Here is a 9,707-nt window from a genome sequence, read left to right on the forward strand (position 1 = left end):
AAAGGCAAGGAACATCTTGTCTGTAAATTGAAGCGAAGTATTTATGGCTTGAAGCAGTCCCCAAGATGTTGGAATGATGCACTGCATGGTCAGCTGAAGAAGATGGACTTCAAACAGTTGGAAAGTGATCCTTGCATCTACATAAAATCTTCAGGAGGAGACATTTTCATAACAGCTGTTTATGTTGATGACATCATTGTGGCATGTAAATCCACAAGTCTTATTGAAGATTTCATGAAAGCGATATCAAAGATTTTCAAAATAAAAGATTTGGGAAAACTACACCATTTTTGGGTGTGAAGATTATTTATCCCAAAGCAGGAAAAATATGGATCGGACAGCCTACATACACAGCAGATGTCTTGAGAAAGTTCCAGATGGAGAATTCCAAACCTGTGTCTACTCCAATTGATCCCGGAACAAAATTGACGAAGGCAACGGAAACAAGTAAACTGGTCAACAAAGAGTTGTATCAGTCTGCAGTTGGGAGCCTATTGTATCTGTCGACAAGGACACGACCGGGTATTGTTCATGCCGTTGGAAATGTTTTGAGATTCTGCTCTCAACCTACAATGGAACACTGGAAGGCTGTGAAACATATCCTCCGGTACTTAAACGGTACACAAGGATATGGTTTACTTTATGACAAGAAGAAAGCCACCAATCTCCTGGGGTACTCCGATGCTGACTGGGCTGGTAATTTGGATGATCGCAGATCAACATCTGGATATGTTTTTAAGCTGAGTGGTGCGGCAGTCAGCTGGAGAAGCAAAAGGCAAACCTGTGTTGCTCTATCAACAGCCGAAGCCGAGTACATGGCATTGGCAAGTACAGCACAGGAGGCTGTTTGGATGCAGAATCTTCAAAGTGCCTTGCTAGGATCTCCAGTAACACCAACCCTTATATATGAGGACAACCAGTCAACCATATGTATGGCAAGGAGTCCACAGTATCATGGAAGGGCCAAACATGTGGACATAAAGTTCCACTATGTTCGAGAACTGGTCGAGCGGGAAACTGTTAAGCTCGAATACTGTCCAAGTAAAGAGATGGTAGCCGACCTGCTAACTAAAGGACTTGGAAGCACACAGTTTGTAAGGCTCAGGGAAATTTTGGGACTCCATAAACTATAATGCAGACTGTCAGCAATTGAGGAGGAGTGTTGATATATATTCAATTGCTATAGGGTTATCTGCCCCTTTCCAAAACCCTTTTACTGTGGGGATTCTCTCCCCTTTTATTGTAACTCTTCAGTTCTCCATGTTGTAAATAAAATACACACACATTGTGTGCGTCTTAGTATTTCGTCAAACAAAATGTGTTCATAGTAATTTTTAAAACCTTTCTGGATGTCGCAGGCTCCGGTGATGAGGTATGCGTCCACACATTTTTATTAAATGACTTCCACTCATTTTCAACAGATATAGATACATTTCAGGAGCAGTCGGGCGGACAAAAATTGTTGTGATTCAAGGTATGGCGTTTAATGTCCAGCAGTCCAGCACTCCAGCACAGATGTAAAAAAATGTTTATCCGTCTTTCTGTCTATACACTGATACAAATTACACGCGCACATCAACAAGAAAGACATTTATACACCAGATAATAACATATTGGAAGACATCACACACATTAAATAGACGACACGACACGTTAACAAGATAAAGAAAGTCATATTATGTACAACTTTATGTTCGTTGGAACATACATTCAAATCTAGAAAAATACGAATTGTAGGAAGTTTTTAAGTTTTCTATGTTTGTTTAGTTTGAAAAATGTCATGAAAACAAAAAAATGAAGATGCATGCACGGAATTTATACAATTACTAGCAGAGAGATCCGACGTTGCCCGGGATTGAATGATGATTAATGAATGTTTCACACTCCCATATTTTTATTGTCATCAAAAATCGGTGAAATCGATCATTTTTCAATCAAATCGATTGATTGCATACTCTAGTTGGGGATCCATCGCAGTACACCTGAAGGAAGCTTCAGATGCCTCTCTGCAGTGACTTAGTCCATAGTATATTGTAGTCTACATTGCACTGTAGAGAACATACTGTTGATTTTATGAAATTATTTTTTATATATAAATTGAATTAAAGTTTAAAATGAATTGGCAATGCACCCCGCGTTACACTGTAAATTTATCCTTGTATTGCACATTTATTTTATTACTTTTATATTGCAAACTATCGCCCATCGTTGCACTCTAAATTAATTTTCACAAATCGATGCATTGCAAATTTATATTCACTCCATCGTTGAATTGCAAATTTACTTTCAACCATCGTTTCATTGTAAATTTACATTCACTAATCGCCGTATTGCAAATTAACTTTTGCCCATTGTTGCTTTGCAAATTTATATTCACCCATAATTGTTAAGTTTTTTTTGTTTTTTTTTTGTTTTTTTTTTTGTTGTTGTTGTTGTTGTTGTTGTTGTTGTTGTTTGTTTGTTTGTTTGTTTGTTTGTTTGTTTGTTTTTTTCTTTTTTCTTTTTTTTTTTTTGTAGCAAATTCTTTTTCAAGTTATGCTTCTTTGTCAGACATTCCCCAAAATATCATAAATATGGGAAGGAATTTGGTACTGCAATTTGACCTATAATATTTTTTCTACTTATCTTTATCATTTGTAACAATGTATAACTTCTGGTTGCTTCTAAAATATTATTTATTCTGTGTAATTTATCATTGTAATGTGCGATGAATTTTGTACCTACCATTGAAGACCATTCTTAAATGTTCATTTTTTTTAAATAAAGAAAATTTCCAGATTTGTTGAATTTTAATCACATTTTCTGCATTCATTCAATAAAGTAAAGATTTTACGTCAAAGTTTTTCTTCTGCACGTTAGTTCTGTGAAAAAAAAATTAATTTTCCCTTAAAATCCAATGACTGCTCAGTCGAGGAAAGGAAGCAATGTGCACCTACCTTAAGTTGCGAAAGAATTGCCCCCTTCCGCGACGTGACAGTCAGTTAACAATTGCTAGCCAGCAAAGCTTAGGTAATCAAAGAATAGCTTCTGGCACCAGCCACAAATGCATCTGGGGGAAAAAATCCACTGGGAAGAATCTCCCTTTAAATAACCAAAAGGTCATGTGATTAACTGTCGCCTGACCTGTGGAAAAAAAGCTTTAAAAAGGCAGAGAAGGCAAGACAATCTCTTTTTTGTTAGTAAGCAAGGTAAGTGCACATCGCTCTCCCTCTCTTGAGCAATCATTAATCCCCCCCCCCTTTTATTTTTCACAGTTCAAACGAAGGTTTTATAATAAACAAGTGCATTATTCAGATTTATGACGATGATAGATATCGGCTATAAAATAACTGGAATGCTATAGAAAAAAACAACTGTCTGATGTAAGATTCGGATCTTCCAACCTGGAAAGATGTCATAAAATATTAGAATTGAAGGCGAATGTTTTATCCACATGGACACCTATTAAACAAAAATATTTTATCCTGTTCCTCTGCATAATCTGTTTTAATGAGTTTGGTATACGGATACAAAATTACAAATCTGTTTGACATCTAAGCATAGATTGAAAATAGTTTGATTAAAATAAACATGAAGAAAATTTCAATTTTAGATAAAGGATGTACGATGATTTGATTAAAAAAAAGTCTTGACTTTTACATGATTATTTGTTTTTTTATTACTTATAGTGAAAAGGTCCACATTATTAGTAGTACGTTATTCAGTCCGCTTGAAAAGGGTACGCTAAAACTGCTGGAATATTTGTTTCCGGTGTTATTTTTACGTATTTTTAATTTTGAATAATGAGTTTAAAAAAAGGCTCAGGAACATTGGACATCGGATCGAAGCTAATTATTTCAAATCTACTGTTAGTTTGGCTCTTACCACGTAACTGTGATGCTGCGGCACACATACAACCAACTTTGCTCTCTCCCCCTCTTTCTTTCAAATCATAGTACCTTTCATTAAAAAAAATTGACAGATTTGACGAAATTTAAGTTTTAATTAACATACGAATAAATAGTTTCAAAATATGTTATTACTATTGAAATTGACCTGGATTATATCATTTCTCCCGATATTTTTAGTAAAAAAAATAATTAAAATAATGAGGTACTTCTACTGAAAGACCTTCTCCTCTGAGCATTTTTTACCCTATCATGAAATGGTCTCACCGTTTTTTGTTCATTTCATCTGCTACATGACACTTAAATCTTCCTTATTCTTAACTGATTCTTATTTGTTTTTGAAAGAATGTTTATCCTAATACAAAACAATTCCTTCAACAAACTTTAACATGATCGTCAGCCTTTTTGTGTTTTGCCGGGCGGCTTATCATCAACTCCATCGGGTATGCATACACACATAACACTGTTTCAATTCGTCATTCCATGACATCATGCAGTGATCATATACGTGTCAACAATTCTACAACTTGTTAGGAAGCAATATCTTACCACTGCATACTAATCTCCCCATCATCTCGTCCTCTTATTTCTTTCGTAAAGGGTGCTGTTCCCATGATGGCAGGCTTTCCTCCTCCCCATACTTTGACCTCAAGACACTTAATACTCCAACAATTCTGAAACATACAGGCCTTTTCACTCTAACCGAGGCTGCTTCGTTTTCTTTCTTTCTCACGCTTTTATTTCTTTTATTTTGAACTAATAGATTTACTCGACGTTACCCGGCTATCAAATAATAATAAATAAATATAATTAATAACATTTTGGGCAAGATATGAACCTCCCACCTCTCCTATTTATGAATTCAGTACAACTGCCCTTGTAGCAATGGTTTTAAGAAACTAAAGCATTTCAGTAGAAAACTGGTTCCCAATATTATATCAACTTATGCTGCTCAGAAAATAATACGAGAATTATTTACTCGATGTTGTCCTGGTCGAGACATATTACCAAATGGATGACTTAGAGAAAATATTTTAAATTTAGTCACGTTTACATATTTTTTATTTCAATAAATAATAAAAAGTAAATAAAACAGTAATTCTATGCATATTTATTAGAATAACATACACGCGAGAAATACACACAGAAAAACACACATAACTAATAGTTTTATTAATACAGAGGCTATTATAATATAATTATAATAGCCTCTGTATTAATAAAAGTGTTTTGCTATTATAATATAATTATAATAGCAAAACACTTTCAATCAGACTGATTTCCTCTGTGGTTGCTTTTGACTCATACACCCACGATTTATCACTGATATGTGAACAGACACACTTTATATATAGTTTGTACATACTTTATATATAATTTATATATACTTTATATTTTTGGCCATTCGTTGCTGTTATTCGTTTTCTCTATTTGTTATTAAAAACGATTTAAAAATTGGTTTCCATTCCTTTTTCAACAAACAATTTTTACGAGATTTATTTAATAATAAATTTTTGTTTTATTTACATATTCCTTATATATATATATATATATATATATATATATATATATATATATATATATATATATATATATATATATATATATATATATATATATGGTAAAACTGGTAATTAGTAAAAACCTGAAAAGAGTGTTCAATACTATTGCAGAGCAAATATGTGCTTTATTTTTTTATTACCGTTTTATCTGTTTGGTTACATGTGTTTCGGATGTTGGACCGTGTTTACGATCTAACAGCCTCGTCAGACCTTACAGAAAATCTGTAAGGTCTGACGAGGCTGTTAGATCGTAAACACGGTCCAACATCCGAAACATATGTAACCAAACAGATAAGACGGTAATAAAAAAAATAAAACATATATATATATATGTTTCTTAACCCATTATATATATATATATATATATATATATATATATATATATATATATATATATATATATATATATATATATACTAGCATTTGAGCTCGGCGTTGCCCGGGTGTTTGGATGTGTACGTTTTAATTAAGGCTAGTCAACTGAAAGGAGAAAATCTGTAAGGTCTAACGAGGCTGTTAGATCGTAAACACGGTCCAACATTTGAAACATATTACATCTCCAACACATTTTGAAAATAATTTCTGAACAGGACGCTTCACAGAACGTCTGAAACGCGTTAAAAACGATTTCAATGATTTAAAAACATTATTACAATGATCTAAACATAATTCTCAATGAAAAACCAAAACACGGAATAATAAAATAATGTTAAAAAAATACACATTGTTGGTGACTACCCACTTATTTAAATATACATCTTTCTTTCGGTGGAATTTCTTAACCCATTATATATATATATATATATATATATATATATATATATATATATATATATATATATATATATATATATATATATATATATATATATACTAGCATTTCAGCCTGGCGTTGCCCGGGTGTTTGGATGTGTATGTTGAGCAAAAAAAAAAAAAAAGTGGTAGTAGGAAGGCAGGCTCGAACCCGTACCGCGAAGGAGGAAAAGAACGGGTAAAAAACCTGATGTCTTTGCGGTTACGACTACCGCCAAACCTGAAGTGACTTACGTTTAAATTAAGGCTAGTCAATCGAAAGGAGAAGATATCTTTCAAAAATATCGGCGACAAAAGCGTACCCCCCCCTGTAGAAAAGTGCCTAGTTGAAGGTGGAGATATTAATGTTTTTAGCCAATTTTTCTATATTTATCGTATGAAAGGTCCAACTTCAAAAGAATACTAATCTTGGTAAAATCCGTCGCCTCTGTCGAAAGTTTTAGGCAGACATGCAAACATACATACATACATACATACATACATACATACATACATACATACATGCATACATACATTTATATATTAGTAACTAAAAAGTTTCGACCCAAACCGATTAAAAAGCTTGCCCTATCTCTGAATACCCTTTATGTAAAATGTCAAATGTTTAGACAGAAATTGTTTGAGTAATTTGTTAGAGACCGCAGAGGTCAATTTTTTTAAACTTTGACCCCTTTTATGACCCCTTAACATCTATTGTTTTGGACTCAAATCAAGTTATTTAGTTAGATCCATGTCCAAGAAACCTATATCTAAAATTTCAAGTGTTTAGACCCAAAATTGTCGGATGGGTTTGGTAGAGTTCTCAAAAGTCAAATCGTTGAACTTTGACCCCTTAACAGACAAATTTCTGGCCGAAATGGATCAAAAATTTTTCCCAAATCTCAGTACTCTGTATATCAAATTTCAAGTCTGTAGACTTAAATTTGACAAAGTTAATGCGTAGGGGAATGTACACACACAGACAGACACACAGACACATAGATACACAGACACGTTCACTTTTATAGATATACTAGCATTTCAGCCCGGCGTTTCCCGGGTGTTTGGATGTCTGTTGAGCAAAAAAAAAAAAAAGTGCTAGTAGAAAGGCAGGCTCGAACCCGTACCGTCAAGGAGGAAAAGAACGGAAAAAAACCTGACGTCTATGCTGTTACGACCACCGTTAAACTGGAAGTAACATTTTTAAAAATTAAGACTAGACAATCGAAAGGAGAGAATGACTTTTAAAAATATCGGCGAAAAAAGCGACCCTCCCCCTGTAGAAAAGTTCCCAGTTGAAAGTGAAGATATTAATGTTTTTAGCCAATTTTTCGATATTTGTCGTATGAAAGGTCGGACTTTAAAAGGATACTGATCTTGGTAAAATCCGTCGCCTCTGTCGAAAGTTTTAGGTAGACATGCAAGCATACATACATACATTTATATATTGGTAACTAAAGTTATTCAGTCCAAGGAACCTATATCTAAAATTTCAAGTGTTTGGACCCAAAATTGTCGGAGGAGTTTGGTAGAGTTCTCAAATGCCAAATCGTTGAACTTTGACCCCGTAACAGCCAAATTTCTGGCCGAAAACCGATCACAAAGATTATCCCAAATCTTAGTACCCTGAATATCAAATTTTGAGTCCGTAGACTAAAAATTGACAGATTAATTGCGTAGGGAAATGCACACACACACACACACACACACACACGTTCACTTTTATAGATATATAGATATAAAGAGAGAGAGAGGGAGAGAGAGAGAAAGAGGGAGAGGGAGAGAGAGAGAGAGATTACTGGCATTCTAACATAGACACACTCTTCAATTCATCGTTTGTCTCACTTTCATTTGATTTTCTTAGCACTTATTTCCATCCATTTGGATTTATGAAGTGTTCTGTTTGGTGATCAGGTCTTGAATGATATAGAGTGGTTGTCACATAACTAAGTGAGAATCCTTTACAGAAATCTTTAAATTTTTTAACTGTGAACTGAATTACATTATTGTATGAGTAATACAAAATTTTGTAAACATTTTGTGCAAAAAGTTATTTGCATCATATTTAACAACTTTTGCCTACTTCGTAAAGCAACCTAATGCAACAAATCCCGTTCATTGCTCCTGCACAATCAATATGTCCGTTTTCGGCCAGGGGTTCATTTTTAGTGGTGGTAATTTTGCTGCTACAAAGCTTCACAACATCCTCAATGTTTAATTATGACTAAAAAAAAAAAAGGTGGCATATCATACTCTTCACAAGAACTTTTATCTTATTGATTTCCAGCTATCATGGAAACCTTTGAATATTTTTCTTTAGTGATTCCAATACCACCACACATTCACTGTATAAATAAAATATCATTATAAGAATGGCATATGATTTGATATTTTTTATTTGGCCAACTCCTAATTTCTTTCTTTTTTTCTGTAATACATGTATCACATATCTCCTCGAGGAGAACCGACAATTCTTTTACCATATTGCAATATAGATTTATATTGCAATATAGATTTATATCCCCATTTCGGTACTTAATGAAGCAATTGCTGTTTATTTTGGATATCATCTCAACTTTGGAATAAGCCTTGACTATCCGTTTACATGTGTGTGTTTTTGTATATGGATAATTTTCAGACGATTTGTTATATGAGCAGGGATGACTTTCTGAGATTAATACTAATTTATGGTGATTCTTCAATATAAAAGTTATGATTTTTTTCCTGCAAATAGTGCGTCTTTGTTTTAAATTTTTAGTTATTGTCGTTCTGTAGTAGAACGGCACCTAAGCCCAAGTTCCCAATGTTATTAGAATCATAATATATGAGAGACATAGATATATCAATATAAGCCTTTACAATTATTTTAAATGCCCTTTGACAGTAAAAACTAGCTTCATTTCGTATCTTTCTTAAGTAACTTATTTAGAGGAATGTTTGCATTTTATGTATACAATTGTTATCGATGCTTTTAGCTTAAAGCTGTATTAATTTTATTAGATATAATTTTCACGTGTTTTATTTTCCTCTATGTTTACTTTTTATAAAAAATATCAGCAAAATTTGCTGTAGCTAAATCCAAGTCACTCAACGTGGCGTCCATTATTTCTTAAAATATTCCTCAGGTTACGTGTTAAAATATTCCTCCATTATTTGTTAAAATATTCCTCCATTATTTGTTAAAATATTCCTCGAGTTACTTGTTAACATATTCCTCGGGTTACTTTTAACGGATCGAATGTATATATTTACCAATTCTGCACATTTTTACTTTAATAGCATTTGTAACTATACATCCAATTAATTTAATTTTTAAGAACATTTTCTTTCATTTACCTCTGAAAATATATATTTATATCAATCTACCGAGGTCCTCTGAGGGTAATTAGAGGTGTTAAAATACATTTGGAAGAGTGTACCGAGAGAATTGCTATTTATTTTCCACATGCGTTATGAAAATTAAGCC

General features: G+C 33.3%; 1 pseudogene; it reads left to right on the forward strand.

The window, feature by feature from the left end:
- Positions 1–377: 377 nt before the first annotated feature.
- Positions 378–1,133, forward strand: LOC145294167 (uncharacterized; annotated as a pseudogene).
- The last annotated feature ends 8,574 nt before the right edge of the window (positions 1,134–9,707 follow it).

This window comes from Euprymna scolopes, chromosome 15 (genome assembly GCF_053919585.1).
Source record: "Euprymna scolopes isolate OS-2025 chromosome 15, ASM5391958v1, whole genome shotgun sequence".
In the NCBI taxonomy this organism is placed as follows: Eukaryota; Metazoa; Mollusca; class Cephalopoda; order Sepiida; family Sepiolidae; genus Euprymna; species Euprymna scolopes.